This window comes from Hemicordylus capensis, chromosome 8, assembly GCF_027244095.1.
Source record: "Hemicordylus capensis ecotype Gifberg chromosome 8, rHemCap1.1.pri, whole genome shotgun sequence".
NCBI lineage: Eukaryota > Metazoa > Chordata > Lepidosauria > Squamata > Cordylidae > Hemicordylus > Hemicordylus capensis.
The window spans coordinates 6291952-6304262 of NC_069664.1; the positions used below are offsets into that span (position 1 = coordinate 6291952).

The 12311-nt window shown below is 45.1% G+C and overlaps 1 protein-coding gene across 13 annotated transcripts in view; it reads right to left on the minus strand.

The window, feature by feature from the left end:
• Positions 1 to 12311, minus strand: part of SLC25A37 (solute carrier family 25 member 37) — a 69040-nt gene that overhangs the window by 43884 nt on the left and 12845 nt on the right. For 11 of the 13 annotated variants that reach the window (XM_053269455.1, XM_053269452.1, XM_053269450.1 and 8 more), the window contains one exon: positions 6746 to 6963. The gene's annotated coding sequence lies outside the window, so the exon portion shown is untranslated. Of the gene's footprint in view, positions 1 to 5265; positions 5629 to 6745; positions 6964 to 7034; positions 7062 to 12311 lie in introns of those variants that run through there. The other 2 variants (XM_053269457.1, XR_008311015.1) reach the window with 2 other exon arrangements.

The window sequence follows — 12311 nt, forward strand, 5'->3', positions numbered from 1 at the left end:
GATGGACCTTGGGCCTGATCCAGCAGGAATGTTCTTATGTAAAACCGATTGCTCAGAAATTCACGAGCAACAGAAGGAAGCACTTTTTCACACAGCATATATTTAAATATATGCAGTTCTCTGCCATGGGATGTGGTGATGGCCACTAGCTTGGATGGCTTTAAAAGGGACTGAGATAAATTCATGGAGGATGGATCAAACAATGGCTGTCTGGGTGGCTGCAGGGTACTTTTAAGCTCAGGGACAGGATGCCTACGAATCCTTGTTGCAGCGGAGCAACAGCCGGAGAAGGGGCAGGCCTTTAATCATCCCCTGCTTGTGGACTTCCCAAAGACACCTGATGGGCCACTGTGAGAAACAGGTTACTGAACCAGATAGCAACACAAGCCGCTTCTTGAGTCCATAATTTGGAATTTCAGTACCAAGACCCTTGAAGATTCACAGCCACTTTGGCAACCTGTCCCTGCTTCTTGCAGAGATGGTCGGATGAGGTTGAAGAATCGGATGTCAACCAGAGGCACAGACATGCAGCAACACTTATTCGCAGACTGCCGTATCCCAAAAGGTCAGTAAACCACCAGGGTGGGATTGTGGACTTGCACGCAGGCTGCACTAAGCTCACAACAGGGTCCTACAGGAAGAGCCATATTCCATATCTTGCAAAGACACATATCTTGCAAAGACACTTGCCTACCACCAGGCAAGTGTCAGCCGGTGGGAGCAAAACTGGAATTAGAAGTAAGAGGAAGACTAGAGAGGAGAGCTGGTCTTGTGGTAGCAAGCATGTCTTGTCCCCTTAGCTAAGCAGGGTCTGCCCTGGTTGCATACGAAAGGGAGACTAGAAGTGTGAGCACGGGAAGAGATTCCCCCTCAGGGGATGGAGCCGCTCTGGGAAGAGCTGAAGGTTCCCAGTTCCCTCCCTGGCAGCATCTCCAACAAGATAGGGCTGGGAGAGAGACTCCTGCCTGCAACTTGGGAGAAGCCGCTGCCAGTCTGTGAAGACAATACTGAGCTAGATAGACCAATGGTCTGACTCAGTATATGGCAGCTTCCTATGTTCCTATGAAGACAACCCCAGGCAAAGATATTGCAAGCTGCATAGATCCTTAGTTGATTTGCACAGTATTCCCAGGTCACGGTTTCAACTCAACATTTAGAACCATTTTGTACTGTGCTTCAGGGGCAAACGTCATTACATCAGGAAAGCTGTAATTCATATTCCGACTTTAAAAATAATAAGAATGAAACATGCAGCTATAGGGGTGGGCTGCTAATTTGATTGGGGAATGCTGTGGGGTGGGCCTTTTTCCAGTCTAGAAAATCACTCCCTTCTGTGGAGGAAAATTCAGAGATGATTCAGGTTGAGAAAATTGCACAGGGAGAAGGGATTGAGGGGATTTAACCTCTAGGTGAAGCTAGTTCACACAGACACAGACACACAGCGGCAGGTCAAGACCTCTGTGCACCTGAGGCAAGATGTTAAACACTGTGCACCCCCTTCCTCTTCTTCACCGCTTTGTTTCAAAAGCAGGGGGGCAGCAGCACCCCTATAGTCCGCTGCCTGAGCCCATTGCCTCACCTTGCCCTACAAACCACTTCTCTCAGAACGTACAGTTTGGTCTTCAGCTGTATTCGAACGGCTGTTTGAGGATGCCACATAATTACTCCAAGGAAGCCCTTATATTTGCCCATTAAAATGTGACTCAAAGGCATTAGAAGCCCACATAGAGCTCGAGTCACTTCCAGAGAAGCCAGTTATGCAGTTAATGTCCAAGACACCTTTTAAAGATCTGAGAGAATCCAATAAAGGGGATCATTCTGAAGAAACAAACAAATCGGCCTTATTCTGAGCCAGAGCATCGGTCCATCTAGGTCAGGGGTTCCCAACCCTGAGCCCTCAGATTTTGGTGGACTACACCAAATACACCAACTCCCATAATCCCCAGCCACAATGGCTGAACGCCTTTAGCCAATGTGGCTGGGGATGGTGGGAACTGTAGCCCAACGACATCTGGGGACTCAAGGTTGAGAACCTCTGACCTAGGTCATAGGAGCACATAGGAATATACGTCAGTATTGACTACACCGATGAGCATCAGCAATCCAGGACTTCAGATAGGGGTCTTTCCTTGTAAATGCTGGGGATTGAACCTGGGACCTTCTGTATAAAAAGCAGATACTCTACCACGCAGCTATGGACCCTCCCATGCTTACTGATGGTCCAACATTATTCAATCCTAGCTCGGCCAGGTGCAGAGCATCTGCACCTCCAGTTCCCCAACTGCCGCCATTTTCTTTCCCTGCCCACCGCTGACATCTTCTTCCCCACCCACTGTCGCTGTCCCCCACCCACCTGCCACCATTTTGTTTCCTGCCTCGCCCGAAAGCCTGTCCGCTTTCCTCTCCCCCTCTTGGCAACTCACTTGCAAACTCTCACGAGAGCTGCCACACATGGGATTAGCAACAGGTACACCATAGAGAAATATATAGATAGAAGATAGCATAGTCCATAAGAAAACAAAGGGCGAGGTAGATTATTATTATTTTTTACTTCTCTTCTTAAACAAGAACTGGAGCTCACTGAACGTCGCCAGATGGCAACCAGTCGAGACAAACCAATAAGAACAGTCATATTCACAAGGCTGAGCAGTCACTCTACCCAGCAATCTCAGTGCTGTAAAAATGTCATAAATGAAGTGGACCCTTGGAAACGAGGCCTTGTCAAGGGATTCCTCTGACCTCCCTAACTCTTTTTGGGCAGCAGTCCAATGAATAAATAGGCTGGGAATAAACTCCATTGCACACAGTGGGATTTATGTCTAAGTAAATGTACATGCGATTACACACTAGGATTCAGTGGCCTGGTTCACACAATCATTCAGATCTAGGTTTAATGTGGGTTACCAACATTGCTGCTGCTGCTAATAGTATAATAACATTAGTGTCATTGTGTGAACCTATGCCAAGCCAGAAATCTTAGGCCATAAACCACCTTGGCATGGATTCACACAATCACGCAGATGTTGATAATCCGAGTTAAATGTAGATTTGAATGTCATTAAATGCAGATTTTTAACTGAGCCAGGCCAGTGATTTTAACTGAAGTTGGAACATGGGCCATCGCTCAGTCATAGTAGACCAGGCCTGCAAACCTTTGGCCCTCCACCTGCTGTTGGACTACAATTCCCATCATTCCTAGGTACAGTGACCAACAGTGAGGGATGATGGGAATTGTAATCTAACATCTTCAGGAGGGTTGTTGCATCAGTCCTGATGCAGCGAATATTGAGCTAGATGGACCAATGGTCCAACTCAGTATAAAGCAGCTTCCTATGTTCCTATTCTATGTTCCTAGGTATTAGGATGGAATACACTTCCTCTAGCATCCGAAAGTACCAGTTTGTTACTTCTCAACTGATTAGGAAACCTGGGCGCTTTCCAGATTACACACTACAACAGTGTCACTACTGTCCACTGCCTGTGTTTCGACATCACACTCCCTGTGTTGTCAACAAGGTGCCGTTCACCTTTCTGATGCCTTCTTTCAGATTTTGTCCTTGCATTTTAGTCTTATAATGTTGCAAGTGCGTCTCAACAACAACAAAAAAGCTGTATTTTCCAGTTGTAGGAGGGTTGCACGAGCTATTTACATTTTCAAAACGATCTTGCCCAGCCGAAGCATTTTACTGCTGAACAGCGTGTAATCGGGAAAGCGTCCTGGGCCAAGCTTATCTTAAGCCACTCTCTATGGGCAGGAGTGTGTGTGTGTGTGTGTGTGTGTGTGTTGCCAACTGTAGGTTATGTATGCAGGCTGATAATGAAGGTGTGGCTGGTTTTAAGCGTCCAACTTGGAGGACGCTTTTCTGGGAATCGAGGCCAGCCTTGTTTATCTGCTAGATCCAGCAGGATCTTTTTCTTCATAAAAAGCACACTACCCAAATGCCACATTCAACCAAGTGGCAGCAACTCCTTTCAGCAACCCAGAGACTATCAGAAGATGCAACCAAAGGAAACACTTCAGAAAGTAGCTGCATCCGACTCTGCTCCCTGGTAACACTAACCTCCAAAAATTCTGATTCTGTTACTGACGTAATTTGCACATTTCAGAAACTATCTATAATATTTAAAGGTTTTGTAAAAATATGGCCTTATAGTAGAAGATGTTTTTTTGCCAGTGAATATCTATTAGAGATTTTGGAAAATGTATTTGTTTGTGTGAAATAAAGTCATACTTCCTGATAACCAACAGAATTTTACTTACAGAATCCTTCCTCTGAAATTGGCTGAATACACTACTTTTTACAGCAAAGTACACTTGGTGAAAGTTTAATTTTTTCCCCCATTTTAAAAATCAGAAATGCTGAAAATAATGATCATATTTTAATTGTTACTGTTCTCTACTTCTGTTTAACTCTCACTAATCCATACTTCACAAACATCATGCCCAAGAGAAGCAAAAGATCTTTCTCAGATTCAGAGTCAAATTCTTGATATATAATTATCCAATAAATTGAACATTACTTGAAGTTGAAATCCTGCACATTTCAAATGGTTCTTTTACTTCCCTTTTGCAAGCACATTAATAAAAAATGCTATGACATATTTAATTCCTTGAGCTTTCCTATAAGTGTAATCTACACAAAATGACTTTGCCCAGCCAAGAAGGGGTCACACCAAGTAGTATAAAACTTGAAAATTTGCTTATGGCTACAGTAATTGCATAGTACTGGAACCACCTAGTGGCACAGTGGGGAAATGATTTGACTAGCAAGCCATGGTTGCTGATTCAAATCCCTGCTGGTATGTTTCCCAGATGATGGGAAACACCTATATTGGGCAGCAGCGATATAGGAAGGTGCTGAAAGGCATCATCTCACGCTGCGTAGGAGGAGGCAATGAGAAACCCCTCCTGTATTCTACCAAAGACAACCACATGGCTCTGTGGTCGCCAGGAGTCAACACCGACTCCACAGCACACTTTACTTTTAATTGCAAAGTAATGTACCTGATTCTGTTACCCTTAGAATTGCCCCAAGTTGTAACTGACAGTGCATCACCTCTGCAGCAAATGCAGGTACAATGTCAAGGCACAAGGTGAAATTGACCAAAGGTTTTCTCCAAGATCTCCACAGAAGAGGTCTTGTACTGCACTTATGGGTTATTTCTTTAGAACATTTGTATGCCCCCTGACAAAGCCCCCTGACAACATTTGCCCCCTGACAACATTTGTATGCCCCCTGACAAAGTCTGACAACTCTCAAGGCATCCCATATAATATTTATTTATTTTACACATTTTTATACCGCCCAAAACGCAAATTCTCTGGGCGGTTTACAACAAAACAATAAAAACCAATTAAAAAGATTAAAACTTTTCAACAATTAAAATTTAAAATGTTAAAACTATTAACACACAAATAAAGCAATCTATATATTGAATTCTCTTGGGACATGCGTGCCCAGGATTTGGCAGCGGAACCAGCTACAAGAGGAGCGTACACATCATAGGGCCTGGTCCTCTTTTCAACCCGTCTTCAGCTCTCTGACAAAGCTATCTGCTGCAGTTTGTCTCCAGCCTTAGTTCTCTTTCCATCACAGTTTTTCTCCTCCATGCATGTCTCTTTGCCTCCTTTAAAAAACAAAAAACAAAAAACCACCACCAAACAAACAAGAGAAAGTTGGTGGGGCAGCTGGATTGGGCCTGACCCACCAGCTGCAGGCCTGTGTTCTGGCCAGCTGTTTCTGCTTCCGAGGAGGAGTGAAGATTGTTCCTCCAGATTCCAGAATCTTCCAGACAGTTCCTTGAGTGCTTGCTAACCAGTCCTGTTGGACCTTCCAACAGCAGCCAAAGATTCCATGCCAGATTGTTACAGAGGCATTCACTCTGGCATGTCACCAGTGAAAACAGAGGCATGCTATGGAATGCGTGCATGTCCACAAGGAACCTGAGAGACATGAAGACATAAGAGCAGCCCTGCTGGATCAGGCCCAAGGAAGCCCATCTAGTCCAGCCTCTGTTTCACACAGTGGCCCACCAGATGCCTCTGGGGAGCCCACAGGCAAGAAGTATGTGCATGCCCTCTCTCCTGCTCTTATGGCCTGGTATAAAGTTCTGACTACAAGCATGCCACAAATGGGGAGCTGGTCATAAAGTATTCTTTATTTACTTAGGCATTTACCTCCTAGAGGCTCCAGGTTTCTCAGCTTTCTTGTGTTTGTTTCTTTTTCATTGTTTCTTGGCATTTTATGGTTTTAATGTTTAATTGATTTTCACAAACAATAAACAACAACAACAACAAATATTTGAAATTTAAGGTGTTAAATGTAACTTTTGTGGAATTCTATTGTATTTTACCTTTTGTAAACCGCCTTGAGATGCATTATGAAAGAATAAAATAAACAAACAACATTAATATTTAATCATGGGGCATCTCTAGCCGTGACCCTTGCTAAGAAAGCCGGAGTCTTACAAGCGTATCTGTTTACAAGCCCCAAAATAAGCCACAAAGACTCTAGATGTTAGGAAAGCACTTACTAAATACGGGGTTGACTACCGTACAAATGTTTCTTAGCCATAAGAAGCTGCTAGAACAATACTTCTCACACAGTAACCACTTTGAAGAACTGGATTCCCTCCCGTCATTTATACCTGTGCAGTAACTTTATTAACTTCCTGTGGGTTTGTGTCTGAAGTTCCAAGTGAACTAAAAAAAACCCACAAAACACCTCTTTCTGAATTAACTCACCTTTGTCTAACCATGGCATTTTCATGCTACAGGGAGAGGCTGTACTTAGCAGAGTAATTATGCCACCTTTTGTATTTCTTTCTTGACCCAGTCTCTTCCATAACTCGTCTTTCTGGTTTGAAGGCCTCTGGAAAAATAGGTGAAGCAGCAGCAGCAGCGAGAAGAAGAACCAGTGGCTATGGGGAGTCAGTGGTGTGTTGTTGGAAGATGCAGAAGAGCTAGAAAGAAAACGTAGTTTTGTATTTGTTCAAATGGCTTATTGCCTCTTAGCCTTTGGAGTGTCACTCACGTTTGGTTTTGCTCCCTCTCTGAGCAACATTTCTCCAGTAGTTTACAATACAGTATTATGAAGACAGCCACCTAATGGCGCAGTGGGGAAATGACTTGACTAACAAGCCAGAGGGTGCCGGTTCGAATCCCCGCTGGTATGTTTCCAAGACTACGGGAAACACCTATATCAGGCAGCAGCGATATAGGAAGATGCTGAAAGGCATCATCTCATACTGCGTGGGAGGAGACAATGGGAAACCGCTCCTGTATTCTACCAAAAGACAACCACAGGGCTCTGTAGTCGCCAGGGAGTTATTTGCACATGGCTTCATGCTGTGGGGTAAATGTTGAGCAAAGCCACTTAGAATTACACTCATGGCATTGAGGGAAGCAGCCCCTCCCCTCTGCTCTTGGGTTTTGTTTTGATGCAAGTTCACATTGAGAGAGAGAGAGAGAGAGAGAGAGAGAGAGAGAGAGAGAGAGAGAGAGAGAACGAACTAAAGAGCAACATCTGCATTTCTAAAGAGAGTATCCTTCTTATCATGCTAATGTTTCTACATCAGTGCCTCTCCCTATTTGCTCTGCCTTTTGCAGAAAAAGTCACTTAAAACCAGCACTGTAAAAACCTGGAAATTCCTTGAGATAAGCTAGAATTCACAAGACAAAGCCCGACTTGTGTGTGGAGTGGGTCCAAGGATCTCGAAAGGACTTCGGGCTAAGTTTGGCTGGTGTGTGAACGCACACACTCTCTTCTGAAGGAGAATTGTTTTTAATGTTGTTTTAGAATATTGTTTTAAAAATTTTAAATTGTTGTGTTTTAAATTTCTTGTTTTTGTTTTTAACTAATGTTTTACTTTTGTTTTTATCTTATTGTAAACTGCTCAGAGATGTAAGTTTTGGGCAGTATAAAAATATATAAAATGAATGAATGAATGAATGAATAAATAAATATATATAAATTCAGGGTAGAAGCCTTATGTGTAAAGTCTCCAGGAGTCGACCCACTCGACGGCACACTTTACCTTTCTTATGATGATGCCTTATATCAAGTCAGCCCCTTGACCCATCTAACTCCATGCTCTCTGCCCTGACCTACCACTGTTTCAGAAAGGGGTCTTTCCCAGCCCTCAAGCCCAGAAGATCTAATCCTGCCCCTGGGGCAGCAGAGAACACATCTTTGCCCAATTCTATGCAACAGCCCTTCAGGTAACTTAAGAGTGCTGGCCAATCATCCCATTGTCTTCCCTTCTCCAGGCTGGGGCCATTCACACAACCTCCCGGGCGGACAGGCAGGGAGAACACTTCCCAAACCTTGCCTTTCCCCCCAGACAATCCTTGCAAGCTTGGTGGGAGGATGCTCCACACTCCCACACGATCAGCCCTGCTCCGGGCAGCATGGACCACTCCGAGGCTGGGACTTGTTGTCCTGGCCTCCGAGAATCCCACAATGCGCAGCACACTCAGTGCACTGTGGGAATCCCCCCAGCGATGGGCAGGTGCTCGTCGGTGTTTCGGCACTGGATGAAAGCAACCGGCACTGACAGGCGGGCAAGTACACAAGGTTAAGGGACTGCTTGTTCCCTTCACCTCCTTTAAGAACCCAGCCTCTTAGCCGGGTTTGCTGCTGAGTCACCACAGGGACACCGACACAGGCAGTTCCCATGGAACATGGAACACACGGAACATACACACGGAACATACACAAAGAACTCTTATGTGGATTTAGTCTACTCCTGCTGTACAAATTAATTATGTGACCAGTATTCCCTGTAAGAAGGCATCCCAGATGTTGTTGACTACAGCTCCCAGAATCCCGAGCTGCAGTGGGCTTTGGCTGAGGATGCTGGGAGTTGCAGTCAAGAACATCTGGGATTTTCTGTTAGAGGAAACACTGTATGTGACCCAAAGTTCCAAGGTTGCAAGAGGCTGAACGTCTCCCCTCTGCCTTCTGTTCTATAGGTCTGTCCCAATCATGAGCCTAGGCAAAGTAGCAATGGGGTGGGATCCACCCCCAGCTTCTGTCTCCATCATCAAAATTGTATCTCCTCATTCCAGCCACTCCATGCTGTAACCAGATACTTGGGAGGGGAAGGGGGCAGAAGCAGATGTGTTCCAAGGAGATAGGGGCACACCCTTTCTGAATACCACATTGCCCAATCTTGCCCTCAAGAAGCTAGGTTTCCAAAAATGCATCCAAGATGCACCATTATTTCACAGACAAGAAATGTGAAGAGGTGAAGACTACGTATGGGTCTGTAGTATATTCTCCTTTTCAGCCATATTTGCTCCCCAAACAGCTTATGTTATCCACTCACAATTACAATATATTTAGGGATATGTTGGGGTGCATAGGGCAATTTCTACACATAACTAGCTGGCAGCTAGTTATGTAGTCCAGCTTCCAAAAAATTCATAAGTAAGCATGTTGGTCCATTAGGAGGGGAAAGCCACAAGCTAGTAAGTACCTTCATCAGGACTAACCCAAATGAAACAACTCTTGGAGTTCCAAGGGACCCGTGTGCTTTGATTACCGCTAGATTATATTTTCCAAACACAGGGGAAAGAGTCATAGGAACATAGAAAGCTGACTTATAATGAGTTAGACCATTGGTCCATCTAGCTCAGTATTGTCTACACCAGGGATTCTCAGCGTTGGGTCCCCAGATGTTATTGGACCAACTCCCATAACCCACAACCAAAGGCCGCTGGGGCTGGGGATTATGGGAGTTGAAGTCCACTAACATCTGGGGACCCAATGTTGAGAATCCCTCATCTACACCAGTGGTTCTCAACCTGGGTTCCTCCAGATGTTGCTGAACTACAACTCCCAGCATCCCAGCCATAATAAACTGTAGCCAGGGATGATGGGAGCTGTAGTTTAACAACATCTGGAGAAACCCAGGTTGGGAACCACTGGTCTACACAGACTGGCAGTGGCTTATCCAAAGTTGCAAGGAGGAGTCTCTCTCAGCCGTATCTTGGAGATGCCAGGGAAGGAAGTTAGAAGCTTCTGCATTCAAGCACGTACATACTCTCCCCAGATCGTATTCCCCTCAGATATTCTGAGGGGAATATCTTACAGTGCTCACATGTAGTCTCCCATTCAAATGCAAACCAGAGCAGACCCTGCTTAGCAAAGGGGACAATTCATGCTCGCTACCACCACAACCACAACAAATATTTATATACCGCTTTTCAACAAAAGTTTTCAAGCGGTTTACAGAGAGATAGAGAGAGGGGGAGGGAGGGAGGGAGGGAAGGAAGGGGAAAGAAAAGAGAAAAGAAAAGAGAAAAGAATAAGATGGATCCTTGTCCCCAAAGGGCTCACAATCTAAAAGAAACACAAGACAGACACCAGCAACAGTTACTGGAGGGATGCTGTGCTGGGGGTGGAGAGGGCCAGTTACTCTCCCCCTGCTCTATAAAGAGAATCACCACGTTAAAAAGGTGCCTCTTTGCCCAACTTTAACTAGCACAAGACCAATCTAGAAGGCAGCCTGAACACAATATCTACTACAACTGTGAAAGCTTTAGCTTTTAAAATAAAAGTTTTAAAAGGAAACCATTTTTCCAAGGAGTTATCAGTAGACAAGACATTAGAAGTTCGTTGTGGGTGGGCCCACTGATCCATCTAGGTCTGTCTGCCAGACAGTACTGACCTAGCTGGATGACGGGTCTGTTCTGAAAGGCAAGAGCTCTTCAGGACTTCCAGGAGAGAATCTTCCCCAGTCCTACCTGGAGATGCCACAACTGAACCTGGAATATTCTATATGCAAAACATGCATATGTAATACAGGCAGAGAAGCATGGAAAGGCCATTCTGTGGGGCGGATATGAAGCCTTGCAGTCTCTAAACAGCCACAGCTAAGTGGCAGAGCATCTGCTTGCAAGCAAAAAGGTCCCAGGTTCAATCCTTGGCAGGATCGCCAGGAAGGGATGGGAGAGGCTCCTGCCTGGAACCTTGAAGAGCTGCTGCCAGTCAGAGTAGGCAATACTGAGCTACACGGACCAAGGGTCTGACTCCGTATATGGCAGCTTCCTGTGTTCCTAAACGAACCCAGTGAAGTCAGAAGCCCACAAGAAATTCTTTGGGCTTCATATTTCTATGGAGGAGGAGAGCTGGTCTTGTGGTAGCAAGCATGACTTGTCCCCATAGCTAAGCAGGGTCTGCCCTGGTTGCATATGAATGGGAGACTAGAAGTGTGAACACTGCAAGATATTCCTCTCAGGGGATGAAGCCGCTCTGGGAAGAGCATCTAAGTTCCAGGTTCCCTCCCTGGCAGCATCTCCAAGATAGGGCTGAGAGAGATTCCTGCCTGCAACCATGGAGAAGCCGCTGCCAGTCTGTGAAGACAATACTGAGCTAGATGGACCAATGGTCTGACTCAGTATATGGCAGTTTCCTATGTTCCTATTATTTATTTATTTATTTGATTTGATTTTTATACCTCCCTTCCAAAATGGCCTTGGGCCTGATCCAGGAGGGCTCAGTATCCTTATGTTCACGGGTTAAGTGGCAATATACAGCCCTTGGGCACTGTTTACAGCTCTGGCAGCTTCAGAGGCATGTGCAGGATGCTTTAACCTGAAGATCAGTAATGGGAGACCAACTTCCAGGAAGGACAGCCTCCCCGATCACTGTCAATCCCATATTGCACAACTCAAGAATTACAGAATGGAACTGACAAAGGAAGCAAGAACGATCAGATCTATGGAGTACATCCAAAAAGACGGACAGACCATCATCGCATGTTAGAGCTTAGAGGTCCTTCTTGTCCAATCCCCTGCTCAGTACAGGAAACTGCAACAACATCTCTGAGGGATGGCTCTCCAGCAAAGGAAAGCCCAACGCTGCATGAAGCAGACTGTCCCACTATTGAACAGGCTTTACAGTTAGCAAATTCTGCCTAATGTCGAGCCTGAATTTGTTTCAGACTTCTCAGCATCTGGGTTGCCTTCTTCTGGACCTGTTCTGGATAGACAGGCAGAAAGACAGACACATTTTCCATAAGAAACACACGTGTTTTGGAACAAAGGTGCAATGCTTTCAAAACCCAATGTCAAGGCATGTCTAAATTACTGGTTCCTGTGTATGCATTTGCCCACAATTACCTTGGCTGCCCCAGGCTTTGGCTTGTAAAACATTGTTCAGTCATGAGGACAAATTCCTTCCTAATAGTGTTAAGAAGACTCCATTCTTCTCCATATCAAAATATTGGAAATGTGCTTAGTCAGATCAGTGCACGTCCTCATTCCAGATGGTTTAGCAGAAAGATATGTTAATGTTTTAAAGTGG